Consider the following 19,675-nt stretch of genomic DNA (forward strand, 5'->3'; position numbering starts at 1 on the left):
AGATACAAAATTGAGTTTGTCATTAATGTGTACATTTAATGATGTGTATGAAAGGAATTGCAAAATGGTTTCTGTTCTACTACTAGTATTTGGTAGTTTGTGCTTGAATACTTATCTTTCTATAAAAAATAACACACCCTAGCAAGCAAGCAGTGCCCCATTCTAGGCTGGGAATGAAGGTTCAAACCTCTATCTAATTTCCTTTTTTGTTGTTTCCATATGAATCTTTTTTTTTCTCAGAGAAAGATGACTATCTGGAGTTTCCTTATTTTTTTGCAGGAAGTCAAAGGGCTGTTGGCTTCCTCTCCCCTCCCTTCCTTCCTTTTTTTCCGAAGGTACTCATCTGTAAAAAAAAAGAACGAAGTAATTTTGTTCCTGTTCTCCTTCTTGGGTAGCTTCAAACAGTGGCAGAATAAGTTCCTTCTTTTAATTAAATCTCTGTGTGGAGGCTGTGAAGAGCAGGTAGACAATTCTGTGCTCTGTAGACATTAAAGATACTCACTGGTAAGTAACACTGAGTACTGTAATTTTGAGCTTTTGACACTTAGATTGACTGAAAGGTAATATTCTTAAGATTTTAAATCTAATTCATGAACAAATGTAATTGATTATGAATATGTAATATCATGTAGGATTCACACAATGCTACAAAGCTGTCTGCTGGTTTAGTTGAGTTTCTTCACTGCTAATTCTATGGTTGTAAAAATGCTATATTTTTAGAATTAAAGAAATAGGAAGTCATTATGAACGCAAGTGCTGGTGACCAGTCAGAGATATCCAGTTCTTTCTGTATCTTTGTGCTGAAAGCAAGTTTAGTTCAAAACGTACAAACAATCAAACTTTCAGCAGAGCCTCTCTTCCCATTCAGTTACAGAGTTTTAAGTTAGTTCTTCAAAACAATATTTTTCACATGTTTAAAAATGAAATGGTGCTGATGGTAATGCTTGGCCAGCTGAATAATTTGTATACAATCAAAATGTTCACCCAAGAAACAATGTTTACAGGTTCTACTGTTGTGTTACATTGGTTAAGCATTCAAATATGCATAACCAGAACAATGTTATTAAATTTTATTTGTGAGCATTTGCTCTATTATAGTTTTAGTAGACTAACATTCAAATTGATAAATATACTTAAAAGATTGAAAATGATCAGATTTGCCTGCTTTTGGGGTTGGTGCTACAGAAGACAACACGACAGAGGGTTACACAATATTGACACACTGTGGTATGTAGGAAACATGAAATCAGATTGAAATTTGCTCATTATACAGAGCAAATACATTGGACTGTACTGAGTAAAAATAGCATTAAGTATTCTCAATGTTTAAGCTCAAGGTGGTTAAAAAACATATTTCAACTGCTTTTTAATTTTTAATAGCTTAGCAAATTGTGGAGCTTTTTTCAATCAAAGTTAAAAAATTACCAAGAATTAATTTGGTAACTTGTGTCAGGTAATAGGCTATGAAGCCAAGCATGGCTTTATTGTGTAAAATAAAACTGTCTTCCTCCAGCTGCAGGTACTAAACTAATTGCATTAGGCAACACTTTGCAAAAGAAAATAGTGCTAAATATTACACACACACACACACACACACACACCAGAAAGGTTTATTTGGAGGGATAGTTATGCTTAAATGCAGAAGGACAAACTGAAACTAAAAGTATTAAAAACGGGAAGCATCAAATCTTCTATCTGGGCTTAAAGGTAAATTCCCAGGGAGAAATAAAAAAAAACTGCAACAACAAAAACACTATCCTGCCCCTTTGTCAGTGAAGTATATCATGTTTAAACCTGCTTGTTCGTTTTCACTTCTGTATTTCAGCAATCTATTAGAAATCTTTCACAGATTTCCACTGAACTACTTACGGTCAACAATTCCAACACTTTGAGGAGTTAGTTCATAAATTTCCACAGGGGATCCTGCATGACATCAAGACAAGTATTGAAATAGGTTTTGTACAATAAATCTAATTAAGGTGTAGTCAGTCACTCCGCTTTGATAAAGAATATTAATAGAATGACATCTCTGAGTGCAGCATTCATGTGAAGCACTTCCAAAATGATTTTCTGAGATATGATCAGGTGCTCTATCAATGTAAGTTCTTTATTTTGCTTTCTAAGTTCTGCACTGGTAATAACTGGAAAATGGAGATACAACCATAATCCGAACAGCCATGATCTTATTGAATGGCACAGCAGGTTTCTGAATGGCCTATTCCTGCTCCTGATTAGAGTGGTGCTGGAAAAGCACAGCAGGTCAGGCAGCATCCGAGGAGCAGGAAAATCGACGTTTCGGCAAAAGCCCTTCATCAGCTTTTGCCCGAAAAGTTGATTTTCCTGCTCCTGGGATGCTGCCTGACCTGCTGTGCTTTTCCAGCACCACTCTAATCTAGACTCTGATCTCCAGCATCTGCAGTCCTCACTTTTGCCATTCCTGCTCCTGTTTCTTCTGATCTTACTTTGTATTTCCATGATGGGAAAGACAATTACCATTTCTCAATAGCAAATATAATTAGCTTCTTATGTTCTACGCACACTTCCACTGACTTACGTCCTGCAAGAGGATTGAGTTGTCTAGTGGGACAGCATACCATCCCTTCACATCTGGGACCTGAATCTAAAGCTAACTCAGACTGAGAAAATTCAATTGGTTGTTGAAATGAATGGGTTGACATTGCACTATATTAACAATGAATATATCAATACGTCTACATGAAATAAAAATTATAGAAAACAGAAACAGTAGTAGGCCATTCTGTTTACTCTGCCAGTTAATATGAACATTTCAGATCCTCTCCCTCAACACTATACTCCCACGCTGTCCCAATACCCTGGATACTTTTAACATCTGTTAATCAGTCTATTTCTTTCTTCAGTATATTCAATGACTTTGCCTCCATAACGTTCTGTGATAGAGAATGTTAATCACCCTCTGAGTAAAGAAAGCTCTCTTTATCTCAGTCTGAAATGGCCTGCCATGATTCAAGGCTCCTTGTTTTGGATCCTCAGACCAATAATGTTGGACTTGCTCTTCACAGCATTTTAGTTTCCAGGCAACTGAGGCACACCAAACTCCAAGGCCAGAGCTGTTGAAGAACTAAATACACAACATATTGGACAGCATCTATAAAGGAGGAGAAATTGAGGACTGCAGATGCTGGAGATCAGTGCCGAGAGTGTGATGCTGGAAAAGCACAGCCGATCAGGCAGCATCTGAGGAGCAGGAGAATCGACGTTTTGGGCATAAGCCCTTCACAAGCTCACAAGCCTCATTATCTCTCCACCCTTCAGGCACTCTGCCTGTATTCCTGATGAAGGGCTTTTGCCAGAAACATTGATTTTCCTGCTCCTCGGATGCTGCATGAACTGCTGTGCTTTTCCAGAACCACTCTAATCCAGAATCTGGTTTCCAGCATCTGCAGTCATTGTCTTTACCTCATTCATGAGAAGGGCTTATGCCCAAAACACCGATTCTCCTGCTTTTTGGATGCTGCCTGACCTGTTGTGCTTTTCCAGCACCACACACTCGACAACATCTATAAAGGGAAAGGATAAGTAAATGTTTTTGGTGCAACCAAATTCTTTGCCAATCTTTGAGGAGAAAGTGAGGACTGCAGATGCTGGAGTATCAGAGCTGAAAATGTGTTGCTGGAAAAGCGCAACAGGTCAGGCAGCATCCAAGGAACAGGAGAATCGACGTTTCGGGCATAAGCCTGACCTGCAACACATTTTCAGCTCTTTGCCAATCTTGTTTATTTTCACTTTCTCATTTACATTTCTAATACTTTTGCTTTTTACTTCAAACTGCATTTATAGTTTACTGATCGTTCTCTTTCTTTGAAATCAGAAGGTGCAGGGTCAACTCCCATTAACAGGTGCAGGGTCAACTCCCATTAACTCCCAGAAGGTGCAGGCATGATGGGCTGAATAGCCTCCTTCTGTGCCATAACAATGTTCTGATTCTGTGACACTATGTAATGTGGTTCTACACTGTTAATGGTGCTGCCTTTTGGATTTAAAAAAATAAAATGAGGTCTCACTCCTGAGGCATTTTGATGGCACATCTGCACAAGATGGCTAATTTTTATCTTTGAACCAAAAGTTTCACCAGATTGATTCCTGAGATGGCAGGATTGTGATATGAGGAGAGATCGGGTTGACCAGGCCTACATTCACTGGAGTTTAGGAGAATGAGAGATGATCTCATGGTAACTTTCCATGGGCAAATTGGCTGTCAAAAATAATTTTCTGGCCATGAAATATTTTGCAGCATATTAAGATCCATATAGATATAAAGCTAAAGTATATAATTCCTTTAGGAATCGACTTAGCTCATTGGCTGGATTGTTGGTTTACAGAGCAGTGTGATGCCAACATTGTGAGTTTAATTCCCATCACCGGTTTGATGTTACCATGAAGGACTCTCCTTCTCATCCTTTTCCCTCGCTTGAGGTCTGGTAGCCCTCAGGTTAAATCACCACCAATTGCTTCTTTCAAAATGAGAGCAGCCTCTATGGGCTGTTAAGACTATGGTCACACAACAGGGGCCAGTAGGTCATTCACAGTGGTGACTATCTTCCCCTACTATTCCTGCTGATTCTGATTCTGATCTTTCCAGCATTTGTAGTTCTTTGACAGTCTGAGAGTGGGCAAAGTAGTGGATGCATTACCATGAAGATATTATATAGAACTGGGTTTGAGATTATTTGCAAAATACAATAAAGTGTTGTATTCAGTTGCACTAATATTCCACGAGTGACTCGAAAAAAAGCCATATTGATAAAATAATCATAAAATGGAGTAATGTGGTACCACTGGTGTGATGGTGGGGTCGTTAGAATTTTACCAATTGCTACTCTCTTTTTTTTCCTCTGGTTTATTGAGACAACTGCCATTAGACTCATTCTGAGAAAACTTATATCCTAAAGGAAAAGGAACAAAGATGGATATATGGAGTTATGTCACAGCCAGTATCTCATTGAATGGCAGAGAAGGTTTGTGAGAAAGACTAAAGCTAACACAGAGAATGCTGGAAAAACTCAGCTGGTCTGGCAATGGAATATAAGTATAGGAATATATTCATCATATAGGAGTATATTCATCATAGGAATATAAGTTAGGGGAATGTGAGAAAGATACAAATGAACAAAGGGACTGACAGAAAGATAAATGAGACAGCAGAGAGATGAAACTGAAATAGAGGTTTGGAAACAGAAGTGGAAGAAAAGAGATCAATATGGAATTGAAGAAAAGATAGCAGGATGAGACTAAGGAAGAAGCGGAATGCAACAGTGAGGGAGGTGAAAGGAAGAAGTCATGGCAGAATGAAAAACAGAAGTGGTGGAGAAAAGGAGAAATAGAGATACAGGGAAAGAGATTTTAAAAAATTCACTCATGTGTGAGGGCATCGCTCGCTGGGCCAGCATTTTTTTGCCCACTCCTAGCTATTCTTGAGAAAGGGAGTGGTGAGCTAGCTTCATGAAGTACTGATATCAATTTGGCATTAGTACACCCACAATGCTGTTAAAGAAGGAGTTCTAGGATTTTTACCCAAAGACACTGAAGGAATGGTGACACATTTCTAAGTCAGATGGTGAGTGGTTTGGAGGGGAAAATGAATGTGTTAGTGGATAGAACAACAAATAAGGAGGAGAGAATTAGAAAAGCAGAAGTGAAAGAGGAGGGAGACATTGAAGCAGTGTGGAAAGCATTAAAATATCAGTGAAAGAAGGCATTGTCAGTTTGACATTCCTGGGTCAACAAAGGTTGAATACAAACTAACAGATACCTTTGTTCAAATTCATTATCAAGAATGACAATTGGTTTGAAAGAGTGTTTGAGTGAAGGTATACAGTATAGGTAGAAACTTGTGTGGGGAGAGCATGCATCTGGACATGGCTTCAGCATTGCTAAGTCCGCTGTGTGAATGGTTGCACGTTTGCAAAACAACTTTGCTTCATCTGCAAAGTCACAGGTGTTTTGTCCAGCATTATGCTCAGTTTTTGAAACTTGGAACTCCTGTGCAAGGCTGTTCCAATGTTCTCACAAAACTGCGCTGTTGTAGGGTATACTTTATCCATTCATACACTTAGAACTAGTCCCCAGAATATGTCGAGCAACCTGGAATGAGGAATGTACACATTTGGTTTTCCAGCCTGAATTTATACCAATCAGTAGATTTGATGTTAAAATTCTTGAAGTGTAATATTTACAGAAATGAAACCTGACAGTTTATAGCATTAATTATTGTGGAGTTAATCAAAGCAACAAACAATTAAGGATCTTAAGTCGGCATTTCCACCAGGTCCAGAGGGATGCCGCCACCAGTCATACATTCCTCTCCTCCCTCTTGTCAGCCTTCTACAAGGATGTTCCCTCCATAACACCTTGGTCCACTCCCAACCTCTCCTCATACCCCCACAGTACCCTCCCATGCAATCACAAAAGGTGTAACACCTGCCCATTTACTTCCTCCTTCCTCACTATTCAAGGCCCAGGCACACCTCTCAGGTGAAGCAGTGATTTATCTGCATTTCATTCAATCTAGTTTGTTTTATTCATTGCTCACAATGTGGTCTCCTCTACATTGTGGAGATGAAGCGGAGACTAGGTGACCACTTTGTTGGACACCTACACTCTGTCTGCAAAAATGACCCCAAGCTTCCCTGATATCTGCCAATTCAACACACCACGCTGTTCCCTGACCAACATCTCCGTCTCGAACTTGCTGCAGTGCTCCAGTAAAGTTCAGCACAAGCTGGAAGAACAACACCTAATTTTCTGCTTGAGAACCCTGCAGTTTTCAGGCTTCCTTATCAAATTCAATAATTTTAGAACCTGAACATTCCTTCCATGTCCTTTTCCCACCTTCTACACCACTGGCCCGCTCACCGTATGGGCCTGATAAAGGGTTAATGTCGATTTTCCTGATCCTTGGATGCTGCCTGACCTGCTGTGCTTTTCCAGCACCACAGTCTTGACTCTATTTTCATCATAGCCAATCCATTTTCACCCACTAATGGTCCCTATTATCAGCTTTACTTTTTCCCTAGCTTATCATTACCTATCTCTTTGTCTGCCCAACTGCTATTATCTCTCTTTGAGCTTTATCTCTGCCTATTGTTTATTGCTGGCCTCACCCCCACCCCAACCCCATCCCACCCCACCTGGCTTCAGCATATATACCAACCTTTTCCGAGCTACAATCAGTTCTGAAGAGGGTTCACTGGAGCCAAAATTTTAAAACTGTTTCTCGCTCCACAGTAGCTGCCAAACCTGCTCCGTTTCTACAGCAATTTCTGTTTTGCTTCAAATAATTATTTTTCTTTTTCCATGTTAAAAGCTTGCCATATTTTCTTTATTATATTCGTACAAAATGCTGTTAATATTATGTCAGTAGTTAAAGGTGACGGAGAAAAGCTGTGAGGAGCCACAATCTCTGCAATAGCTCTTAAAAACAGTAACACCCACTCAGGTTTGGGACTTTTTCTATCTTGTAAATTCTTTCAACCAGAAAGAGACTTTAAAATCAAACTTGATAACGATCAGGAATGAAAAGACATTTCACATTGTCAGTAAACCTAGCATCAAAACCTAGCATGGGAAAAAGAACACAGGCATGGACTATTTTCTAAATAGTGAGAAAATTCATAAAACCAAAATACAAAGGGAACTCTGAGTGCTAGCACAGGGTTCTCTAAAGGTTGACTTTGCAGGTTGAGTCCTTGGTTAGGAAAGCAAATGTAATGTTTTCATTTATCTCAAGAGGGTTGGCATGTAAAAGCAGTGATGTGCTATGAGACTTTATAAAGCTCTAGTTAGGCCCCATTTAGAATACTGTGTCCAGTTTTGGGCCCTGGAAGGACATACTGGCACTGGAGCGTGTCCAGTGGAGATTCACATGGATGATCCTGGAACCGTAGGACTAACGTACAATGAACAGCTAAAGATCCTGGGATTGTATTCATTAGAGTTTAGAAGGTTGAGGGGAGATCTAATAGAAACTTACAAGATCATTCATGGCTTCGAAAGTGTGGATGCTGGGAAATTGTTTCCATCAGGCGGGGATACTAGGACCCGTGGGCACAGCCTTAGAATTAGAGAGGATCAATTTAGAACAGAAATGGGGAGATACTTCTTCAGCCAGAGAATGGTGGGCCTGTGGAATTCATTGCATGGAGTGCATTGGAGGCCAGGACGTTAAATGTCTTCAAGGCAGAGACTGATAAATTCTTAATCTCGCAAGGAATTAAGGGATATGGGTAAGTGGCGTTGAAGTGCCCATCAGACATGATTGAATGATGGAGTGGACTCGATGGGCTAAATGGCTTTATTTCCACTCCTATTTCTTATGGTCTTAAGTATGGATTATCACTTTCCTAGAATACTCCCTTTCTTACTGTATTCTGTTCCACCAGTCTGTTTACTGAAAAACATTCTACATTAGGTATGAGGATTGATTACCTAGATCTAGAATTATGGAAAATGTTTTGATGTGTTATCAATATGCAAACTTGCCTGGCGATAGCACACAATATAAATTGGGTAATTTTGATGCTTCCAGTGGCACATATTGCACTAACTTGAGACTCTAATTCAGGCTACCAGCAGTGAGAGATACCATCAGCAACACAATGTCAGAAAATAATTGTCTCATTGTCAATGACATTGTGCAATTTGTTAACAGGAGAACTAAACAACACAATGAAGCCAGATGATGTCAGCTTTTATGGAGCCCAGCTAAGATCAGATTTTCTTTTATTCATTCACAGGATATGGACATTATGGACCAGATCTAGTAAATAGGGGCAGGTCCAGCCACAGTGCTGTTAGCAAGGAGTTACAGGATTTTGACCAATTGACCAAAACTATAGTTCCAAGTCAGGATTGTATGTGGCTTGGAGGGAACTTGCAGGTGCTGATGTTTCCACACATCTGCTGTTCCAAGGTGACAGGGGTTCACAGGTTTGGAAGATGCTATTGAAGGATCTTTGGTGAGTTGCTACAATACATTTTGCAGACGGTACACACTACTGATACTGTATGCTGATGGTGGGCAGGGAGGAGTGAATATTGAAGATGTGAATGTGTTGCTTTATCCTGAATGATATCAAACTTCTTAATTATTATTGGAGCTGCACTCATCCAGATAGTTATAGAGTACTCTGTCATGTTTCAGACTTGTGCATTGTAGATAGTGGATAGGCATTTGGAAGACAGCAGATAAATTAGTCATCGTTGGGTTCCTAGCCTTGGAGTTGTTCTTGCCATCAGATATTTATAACTCTGGTGCAGTTCTGTTTCTGGTCAATGGTAAAGCCCCCAGGATTTTGATAGTGGAGCATTCAGTGATGGTTATGCTAATGAATGTCAAGGGAATTGGTTAGATTCTCTCGTTGGAGATACGGATATATAAAAATGGAGCAGGAATTCATCATTTACCCACTTGCGCTATTTAATAAGATCATCCTGATATGATTGTAACCTCAAGTGCTCATTCCTGCTTATCCTTGATAACCTTCCAGCCCTTCCATACCCAACCGTTGCCTCTGAAATGTTGAAAGGCTCTGATTCCACTCACATTTCAGGACAAGATTCAGGACAAAGATTTGTGACACCTGGGGACAGAAGATCCTCAACTGATGTTTCTACTTTTTCCTCATAATCCTCAATTCTCTTATTGATTCAAATTCTGTCTGTCTTAGCCTTGACAGCCTCCACAGCCCGCTATGGTAAAGAATTCCACAGATTTACTACACTGAGAGAGGAAGTTTCTCCTCATTTGGGTCCTGACTGGGTGACTTCCTACTCTGGAATTATGCCCTCTGGTCCTAAATCGTCCTACCAGAGGAGACAACTTCTCCATATCTACCCATATCAAGTCCTCGAAGAATCAATTATGTTTCAATAAGACCACTCTCATTGCTCTCAACTCCAATGAATACAAACCCAACTTATGCTCTTAAGAAAAGTCCCTCGGTATCCAGGATTAACCTAATGAATAACCTTCTTTGATCTGCCCGCAATACTGGGATATCTTTCCTTAAATAAGGGCATCAAATTTGTTCAAAGTAGTCGAGGTGTAGTCTAACTAGTGCCTTGTATAGATTTAGCAAGATTTCCCTACTTTTATACTCCATCCCCTTTGAAATAAAGGCCAACATTCCATTTGCCTTTCCCTGTTAACCTGCTGAACTCGCATGCCAGACTTGTGTAAATTATGCATAAGGACTCCCGAATCCCACTGTCTCAGCACAGAGAACAGACTCTTTTCTGCAGTCTTCTGCATTTCAATATTATTCACCCCCATTCTTCCCAACAAAATGCATAACATCACATTTTCCCACTTTATATTCCATCTACCAAGTTTTTACCTATTCCTTTAACCGATGTATATCCCTCTCCAGACTCTTTGTGACATCCTCACCACTTGCCATCCCACCTATTTACAAGTGTCCTGTATAACTGAAGCATAACTTCCTCACTTTTGTGCTTAACTCTCCTTGCAATAAATGATAACATTCTATCAACTTTCTTAATTTTTTGCTGTTCATTTAACCTTCCTGATTACTTGCGGCCATTGCCTGCCACTTGTGTAGGGCATATGCTATTTTTCACCTCACGCCAAGGGCTGGATGTTGTTCAGATCTTACTGTGTACAGACACAGACTGCTTCAGTATCTGAGGAGTTGTCAATGGTGCTGAACATTGTGCAATCGTCAGTGAACCTCATACCTTATAATGGAGGGAGAGTCATTAATGAAGCCACTGCAGATTATTTCCTATGTTGCCTTCTCTATTGCCTAAAATATCCAAATGGTTGTTGATCACAGTGGACTGAAGTGGTGCCAGAAAAGAACTCTGTGGGAAACCACTACCTACTTCCTACCACCTGAGAGATGTCTGATTCAGTGCCTTCCTTTCTTCCCATTTAGCCAGTTTTTAATTTAACTTGCACACCCTCTCCCTAGTTCCTGTATACTTACACTGTTCTAATAATCTTTTCTGTGAAATCTTGTCAAAACAAAAGGCCATTTGCATCTTATCTACTAAAGTTGTCCCAAATAACTGAATCAGTTTTTTCAAATGGAATCTAGCTTCTGCTGTTAATTCAGTTCTTATCTTTCTCATTTAGGTATTTCATTAGAAATTCCAAACTTTTCTAAGCTGATTTGTTGCATTAATAAAGTGTCCTTTAATTACTGATAAGAATTATAAAATCAAAAAATCAGGAAGCACATTGGGATGCCACCTTGCTCCTCAATTCTGCACCAGTCCTTTCAAAGATCAAATATTCCTCCCCATTTCCCTCCAATGCTTTTTTCCATCATCCAGTTTAGTTTGGAAGTTATTGTTGACTTTGTATCCATCACCGTGTTCAGGATTATGCTTTCGTTTATCACTACCTGCTGTGTAAAGTAATATACCCCTACAGTGACTCGAGTTTATTTGTTAACTACTGTCAGACTGTGATCTCTGGTTGGTGATCCTTGAGCCATTAAAAATCTTCTATTTACTTATTATACTTAAGCCATCACAATTTCAAACATCACTATCAAATCCTCTCAATCTATCTCAGTTCTAAGCAGAACAACGTCTACTTCTTCGATCTAACCATGGAACTGTCATCCCTCATTTGTGGATCCATTTCTTCTGTACTCTATTCAAAATCCTTGCTTCCATACTGATGAATTGGGCACTTAACTCCAGCTGAAGCTAATCTAGTGTTCCATGTTATTCTGAAGGCCCTACAATTCTACGTTGTGATTTACCAATTGTCCACAATAATTCCAGTATGACATCCAGAGAAATGTTTTCATAAAACAGAAAATGTATATTGTTTCTCAGAGGCACTGCTTACTCTCTGTTGGAGTTGCCTCAGCAGGAGAGGGTGACAAGCTCCATGAGATTTCAGTTATTTAGTTCTACCTTAACTGACCCAGTTGAAATCCAGACGTGGTTCTTCTGAGAGGACACAAGAAAGTCAAAGCTGGATTCATCACAATGAGAATGCAGCACTAAAGAAAAAGTCATGTGTGTTCAGATCAGAAGGCACAGTAGTAAACTCACCATCCTTTCATCTGTGGGATATGGACTATAGCCCAGTTCATACTGTACTGTTCTAATAACAGCTCCATATTTCAAATCTATTCTTACATATATAAATATACTTATGAATACAAAATAATACTTTGATGAATTTACATTATATGCTCCTTAAAGCTTTACTTTTCTTACTGTAGTTCAATTATTGATGTATTATGAAGTTTTTATAAAGTTTCACACATCTCAGTACTTTTCTAACCTTTCCCTTTAAATGGTTTTGTGATTATTTTGCGTTTATGCCTTCTTGGGCACTGGTTCATCAAACAAGAGACAGCATCTCTCTTGTTCTTACCTTATCAACGTCTCTTATAATCTTGAATCCTGTAGTAGGGATGTCTTGTGTCACAGTGGGTACGATTCCTGTCTCTCGACCAGGAACTCAGAATATGAGTCCTATTCCAGGCCTGAATGACAATGGAGACTGCATTCATAACACAGCCAAGCTTCCAAGTATGGAGGAATTTTCTTGAGAGAAAAGATTGAGTAGGATGGGCCTGTACTCATTGGGATTTAGAAAAAAAATGGGTTTATTGAATTGAATTGAATTGAATTTATTGTTATGTGTACCGAGGCACAATGAAAAGCTTTGTCTTGCAAACAATAAAGGCAGATTGCAGAGTTAAGTAGCATAGGTAAGTAAATAATAGGTAAACAGTGGCAAAAACAAAAACACAGGTGTAGGCGAACGTTAAGAGTTTGTGAGTCCATTCAGTATTCTAATAACAGTAGGGTAGAAATGTTTCGAAACTGGCTGGTGTGTGTGTTCAGGCTTCTGTACCTTCACCCCGAAGGTAGGGGTTGTAGAAAAGCATTGCCAGCCTTTCCTTGACAGTGAGCCTGGTTGATGGATTCTATAGATGGGAGGTTGGCCTTTGTCATTGTCTGGGCTGAGTTCACCACTCTCTGTAACTGTCTCCGATCTTGAACAGTACAGTTGCCATACCAGGTAGTGATACATCCAGACAGAATGCTCTCTATGGCACACCTATAAACGTTGGCAAGGGTATTCGCCATCATGCCATATTTGCTCAGCTGCCTGAGGAAGAAGAGACGTTGTTGGGCCTTTGTAACCAGTGCGTCCACATGAAGAGTCCAAGAAAGCTTGTTGTGGATGATCACTCCTAGGAGCTTGACATTCTATTGAAACATATAAGACTTTTAGGGAGCTTTACAGGGAAATTCTAAAAGATTGTTTCCCTTTGTGGGAGAGTTTAGGATCAGATGGCATAATCTTAGAACAAAGGGGCCACCCATTTTTGAAAGAGACATGAGCAGGAATTTATTTTCTCATTTGGTAGTGAATCTGTGGGAGTTTATTTTACTTCAGATGGCTGTAGAAACTGAGCCATTAAAAATATTCAAGGCTGAAATAGACAGATTTTTACTCTGTAAGGGAATCAAGGATTATAGGGAAAGGGCGGAAATGTGGAGTTGAAGGTTATCCGATCAGTCACAATGTCTTTGAATGGTGGAACAGTCGCAATGGGCCGAATACTCCACGTTGAAATCTATTGCTCTCATGCACATGTTTTCTTATCAATCTATTCAGAGATGTTATTATATACCTCTAAAGCAGGTGGGACTTGGATCTGGGACTCCTGGCTTAGAGGTAGGGACACTACCACAAGAGCTCTTCTATTGGTCATAAGTTATACCCCTGCTTATTAGCAATCTGCAAATCCTTCCACTTTGTATATGGCAGGGTGAGCCTTCTGGTCAGTCATGCTTGAGTTGTGTGTCACAAGCTATAGCCTCTGGCTTCAATCTAAGGACCTGTTCAAGAAAAAAAAAACAAGCTTAGCAAAACAGACATAAACTTGTGCTTTGCTTGCTTTATGTATCTTAAGATGGAGGATATAAGATTAGATTAGATTCCCTACAGTGTGGAAGTAGGCCCTTTGGCACAACAGGTCCACACCGATCCTCTGAAGAGTAACCCACCCAGACCCATTTCCCTCTGACTAAGGCACCCAACTCTATGGGCAATTTAGCATGGCTAATTCACCTGACCTGCACATTTTTGGACAGTGGGAAGAAACTGGAGCACCCGGAAGAAACCCACACAGACACAGGGAGAACATGCAAACACCACACAGACAGTCACCCGAAGTTGGAGTCAAACCTGGCTCCCTGGCGCTGTGAGGCAACAGTGCTAATCACCAAGCCACCAGGCCATTCTGACATTTTCAAAGTTACTATTTTTGCCAGCTTTCTTCTTTAATTTCTCAGCTGTGGTGAAGACCTCTGAATTAACCCCACAGTGGCTGGTATCCCATCACTAAGTGATCCTTTATTTATATCTGAACAGACCTTGACTATAGTACATTCTTATACAGAATCAGGCACCGGATTGTCAGTATCTCATTTTTTTATATGTGACAGCTGAGTCTCCCTGACTGGACCAGATTAACAGACCCAATCAGGGAAGTCGTATTCTACGTAGTCCAGCTGGCTAACCTTACCACAATCACTACAAACCCTAATTTCTCAAACTCCCTAATTTGTAATTTTCTCAAAACATGGAATATAAAATGTTGTATTTATTATCACAAAGAACATTTGGAAATTGTGATGTGAACTTTAATCTACAAGCATGCTTCCAAAACCTGGGTAGCAGAGTCATCTGAGTCTTTAGGGGATGGTTATCCTTACCCTTTTGAAAATCACCCTAAGCACTTTTAAGAATGACATGCTCAGAGTTATGGCCAACAGTGAAACTGGCAAATATTAGGCTGAAGTGGCAGAAGTGCTAGAATCTTGAGGGACAAGCGCTGAGGATATTTTGAGAAGAGGAGGGGTGTTAACTTTAGGCACACATGGGGAAGGCAACAGGATGGATTCTTTTCTGTAATTATGTTACACATTAAAGTTTAAAATGGGAGATGCCACTGAATAACTAAAGAGAAAAGCACATGGTCACGAGGTGTAAAGAAATGAACAGAGAATATGGTCTCGGGTACATCACCACTATACTTATAAAACACTCAAAGGCATAATCAGCTATTCTTCCACTTCCTTCATGAGCCTCTTTGAATGACAATCACTTGTGATTTGTGAAACCCACAGCCCACAAAGTACCACTGTAAAATCCAACCACAGTGTGACTCATGAATCCAGCTTGTTGCCCCTACCAGCATTTTGATGATGTCTTGAAAATCTCACAGCAGGTTCATTGATTGATAGTCCTGCCCCAAATCCCAATAAGTGGGTCAGAATCAAAGATGATGCCCCTACCGACAGTGGTATTACACTTGAGATTCCAGCTCTTCTAATAACTTCACCTAAGTTATAAAGGTGCCTATCCTGCCAAAGCAGTCAATACTACAATGATATACAAATCCTGAACTCGGAAATACAGAACTCTGTTTAAGATACCTGTAGAGATCCATTTATTATCGTGTATTTGTAGACAACATTTTTAGTATCAGCAAAGTGGCCTTTAATTAACATCAAGGGTATTTTTTTGCACTGTGTTTAGAAACAATAAGATTCAATCTTGATTGCTATGTGGAATTTGATCAACTTTCGCTTAACTCATCTCATCCAGGATAAATCTTGCTCCAATTCCCTTCATTGACCACTCCCTCAAGAGTCCACCTCTCATGCCCATCCCAGGAGAGAGGGGAACATTTTAACTGTTCCAACTCCTGATTAATGTCACCAATAACCCTTCTGGAAGCTTGAGTGTGTTACTATCATCAAGGAATTTACCTCATTGTAATATATGGCAAAAATTACGAACATACCCACAATCTTTAGACTATGAGACCGTAAGATGCAGGAACAGAAGAAGGTTATTCAGCCCATCAAATCTGCTCTGCTATTCAATAAAATTATGGCTCATTTGAGATTTGATTCCCTCACTGATTAAAAATCTGCCTGTCTCAGCCTTAAATATGCAAAATGATTCAACATATACAATGCAGCAAAGACATAGTAGCCTCTGAGAGAAAAAAATCCTCCTTGTTGATGTTTTAAATAGATGAGCCCTAACACTGAATCAGACTCTCCCACAAAGGGAAACAACTTCTTCACATCCACCCTGTCTACGTCGAGTTCCAAGAGATCAATTGTGTTAGGAGACTCTCTAGTCTGAGTCACAGACAGATGTTTCTTTGAGCAGCAGCGAAAAATCAGAATGGTGTGTTGCCTCCCTGGTGCCAGGATCAAGGATGTCTCAGAGAGGGTGCAGAATGGTCTTAGGGGAGAGAGGGGCCAGCAGTAGGTCATTGTACACATTGGAACCAATGACATAGGAAGGGAAAAGGATGATAGTCAGAAGGGAGAATATAGAGAGTCAGGCAGGAATTTAAAAAGGACCTCCGCGAGAGTACTAATATTTGGATAACTCCCAGTGCTGTAAGTTAGTGAGGGTAGGAATAGGAGGACAGAGCAGATAAATGTGTAGCTGAGGAGCTGATGTATGGGAGAAGGATTCACATTTTTGGATCCTTGGAATCTGTTCTGGGGTAGAAGTGACCTGTACAAGAAGGACGGATTGCACCTGAATTGGAATGGGGCTAAAATACTGGCAGGGAAATTTGCTACAGCTGCTCGGGAGGAGGTGGGGGTGAGGGTGGTGGTGGGGGCGAGGGTTCCCAGTGAGATAGTGAGGAAAGAGATCAATCTGAGGCTGGTACACTTGGGAAAATAAGTGATTCAAACAGTCAGGGCAGGCAGGGACAAAGCAGAGAACAAGGTAAGACTGATAAATTAATTTATTTCAATGCAAGAGGCCTAACAGGAAAGGCAGATGAACTCAGGGCATGGTTAGGGACATGGGACTGGGATATCGTAGCAATTATGGAAACATGGCTCAGGGATGGACAAGACTGGCAGCTTAATGTTCCAGGGTACAAATGCTACAGGAAGGATAGAAAGGGAGGCAAGAGAGGAGGGGGAGTGGCATTTTTGATAAGGAATGGCATTACAGCTGTGCTGAGGGAGGATATTCCCGGAAATACATCCAGGGAGATTACTTAAGTTGAACTGAGGAATAAGAAAGGGATTATCACCTTATTGGGTTTGTATTATTGGCACCTAATAGTCAAAAGGAAATTGAGGAACAAATTTGTAAGGAGAGCTCAGTTATCTGTAGAATAATAGAGTGATTACAGCAGGGGATTTTAACTTTCCGAACATAGACTAGGACTGCTTTAGTGTTAAGGGCTTAGCTGGAGAGGAATTGTTAAGTATGTACAGGAAAATTTTCTGATTCAATATATGGATGCCCCTACGAGAGAAGGTGCAAAACTTGACCTACTCTTGGGAAATAAGGCAGGGCAAGTGACTGAGGTGTCAGTGGGGGAGCACTTTGGGGCCAGCGACCATAATTCTATTCATTTTAAAATAGTGATGGAAAGGATAAATCAGATCTAAAAGTTGAAGTTCTAAATTGGAGGAAGGCTAATTTTGACTGTATTAGGCAAAAGATTTCAGAAGCAGATATGGGGCAGACGTTTGCAGGTAAAGGAACAGTTGGAAAATGAGAAGCCTTCAGGAATGACATAACGAGAATCCAGAGAGAGTATATTACTGTTAGGGTGAAAGGAAAGATTGGTAGGTATACGGAATGCCTGGATGACTAAAGAAATTGGTTAAGAAAACAAGGAAGCATATGTCAGGTATAGACAAGATAGATCGAATGAATCCTTAGAAGAGTATAAAGGCAGTAGGAGTATACTTAAGAAGGAAATCAGGAGGGCAAAAAGGGGGCATGAGATAGCTTTGGCAAATAGAGTTATGGAGAATCCAACGGGTCTTTACAAATACATTAAGGACAAAAGAGTAACTAGGGAGAGAATAGGGCCCGAAAATGTGTTGCTGGAAATGTGCAGCAGGCCAGGCAGCATCCAAAGAGCAGAAGAATTGACGTTTTGGGCATGAGCCCTTCTTCAGGAATGAAGAAGGACTCATGCCCGAAACATCAATTCTCCTGCTCTTTGGATGCTGCCTGACCTGCTGTGCTTTTCCAGCAACACATTTTCAGCTCTGATCTCCAGCATCTGCAGTCCTCACTTTCTCCTCGAAGAAAATAGGGCCCCTCAAGATCAGCAAGTCGGCCTTTGTGTGGAGCCACAGGCGTTGGGGGAGATAATAAATGAGTATCTTACATCAGTGTTTACTGTGGAAAAGGAATGGGAGATATAGAATGTAGGGAAATAGATGGTGACATCTTGAAAAATGTCCATATTATAGAGGAGGCAGTGCTGGATGTCTTGAAACACATACAGTGGAAAAATCCCCAGGACCTGATCAGGTGTACCCGAGAACTCTGCGGGAAGCTAGGAAAGTGATTGCTGCACCCATTGCTGAGATATTTGTATCATCGATAGTCACAGGTGAAGTGCCAGAAGACCGAAGGTTGGCTAACTTGGTGCCACTGTTTAAGAATGGTGGTAAGGACAAGCCAGGGAACTATCGACCAGTGGACCTGACGTTGGTAGTGGATAAATTGTTGGTGGGAATCCTGAGGGACAGGATGTACATGTATTTGGAAAGGCAAGGACCGATTAGGGATAGTCAACATGGCTTTGTTAAATCATGTCTCACAAACTTGATTGAGTTTATTGAAGAAGTAACAAAGAGGATTGATGAGGGCAGAGCGGTAGATGTGATTTATATGGACTTCAGTAAGGCGTTCGACAAAGTTCCCCATGGGAGAATGGTTAGCAATGTTAGAGCTCATGGAATACAGGGAGAACTAGCCATTGGACCGAAGGATCTGTTTCCATGCTGTACATCTCTATGACTCTATGACTCTATGACATTTGGAGACAGAACTGGCTCAAAGGTAGAAGACAGAGGGTGGTAGTGGAGGGTTGTTTTTCAGACTGGAGGTCTGTGACCAGGATTAGTGCTGCGTCCACTCTTTTTGGTCATTTATATGAATGATTTGAATGTGAGTTTGAAGAGCTATAGTTAGTAAGTTTGCAGATGACACCACATTGGAGGTGTACTGGACAGCGAAGAAGGATACAACGGGATCTTGATCGGATGGGCCAATAGGGGTGTAGAAGTGGCAGATGGAGTTTAATTTAGATAAATGCGAGGTGCTGCATTTTGGGAAAGCAAATCTTAGCAGGACTTATACACTTAATAGTAAGGTCTTTGGGAGTGTTGCTGGACAAAGAGACCTTGGGGTGCAAGTTCATAGTTCCTTGAAATGGAGTCACTAGTAGATAGGATAGTGAAGAAGGCATTTGGTATGCTTTCCTTTGTTGGTCAGAGTATTGAGTACAGGAGTTGGGAGGTCATGTTGTGGCTGTACAGGACATTGGTTAAGCCATTTTTGGAATATTGCATGCAATTCTTGTCTCCTTCCTATTGGAAGGATGTTGTGAAACTTGAAACGGTTCAGAAAAGATTTGCAAGGATTTTGCCAGGGTTAGAGGATTTGAGCTATAGGGAGAGGTTCATTAGGCTGGGGCTGTTTTCCCTGGAGCGTCGGAGGCTGAGGAGTGACCTTATAGAGGTTTATAAAATCAGGAGGGGCATGAATTGAATAAGTAGACAAAGTATTTTCCTGGAGCAGGGGAGTCCAGAATCAGAGGGCATAGGTTTAGGA

At 40.5% G+C, this 19,675-nt stretch overlaps 1 protein-coding gene across 1 annotated transcript in view; it reads left to right on the forward strand.

Moving 5' to 3' along the window:
* Positions 1-369: 369 nt before the first annotated feature.
* znf366 (zinc finger protein 366) overlaps positions 370-19,675 on the forward strand; it is a 60,020-nt gene continuing 40,714 nt past the window's right edge. The window contains exon 1 of the mRNA XM_060843822.1: positions 370-504. The gene's annotated coding sequence lies outside the window, so the exon portion shown is untranslated. The remainder of the gene's footprint in view (positions 505-19,675) is intronic.

Source organism: Hemiscyllium ocellatum, chromosome 2 (genome assembly GCF_020745735.1).
Source record: "Hemiscyllium ocellatum isolate sHemOce1 chromosome 2, sHemOce1.pat.X.cur, whole genome shotgun sequence".
Lineage (NCBI taxonomy): Eukaryota > Metazoa > Chordata > Chondrichthyes > Orectolobiformes > Hemiscylliidae > Hemiscyllium > Hemiscyllium ocellatum.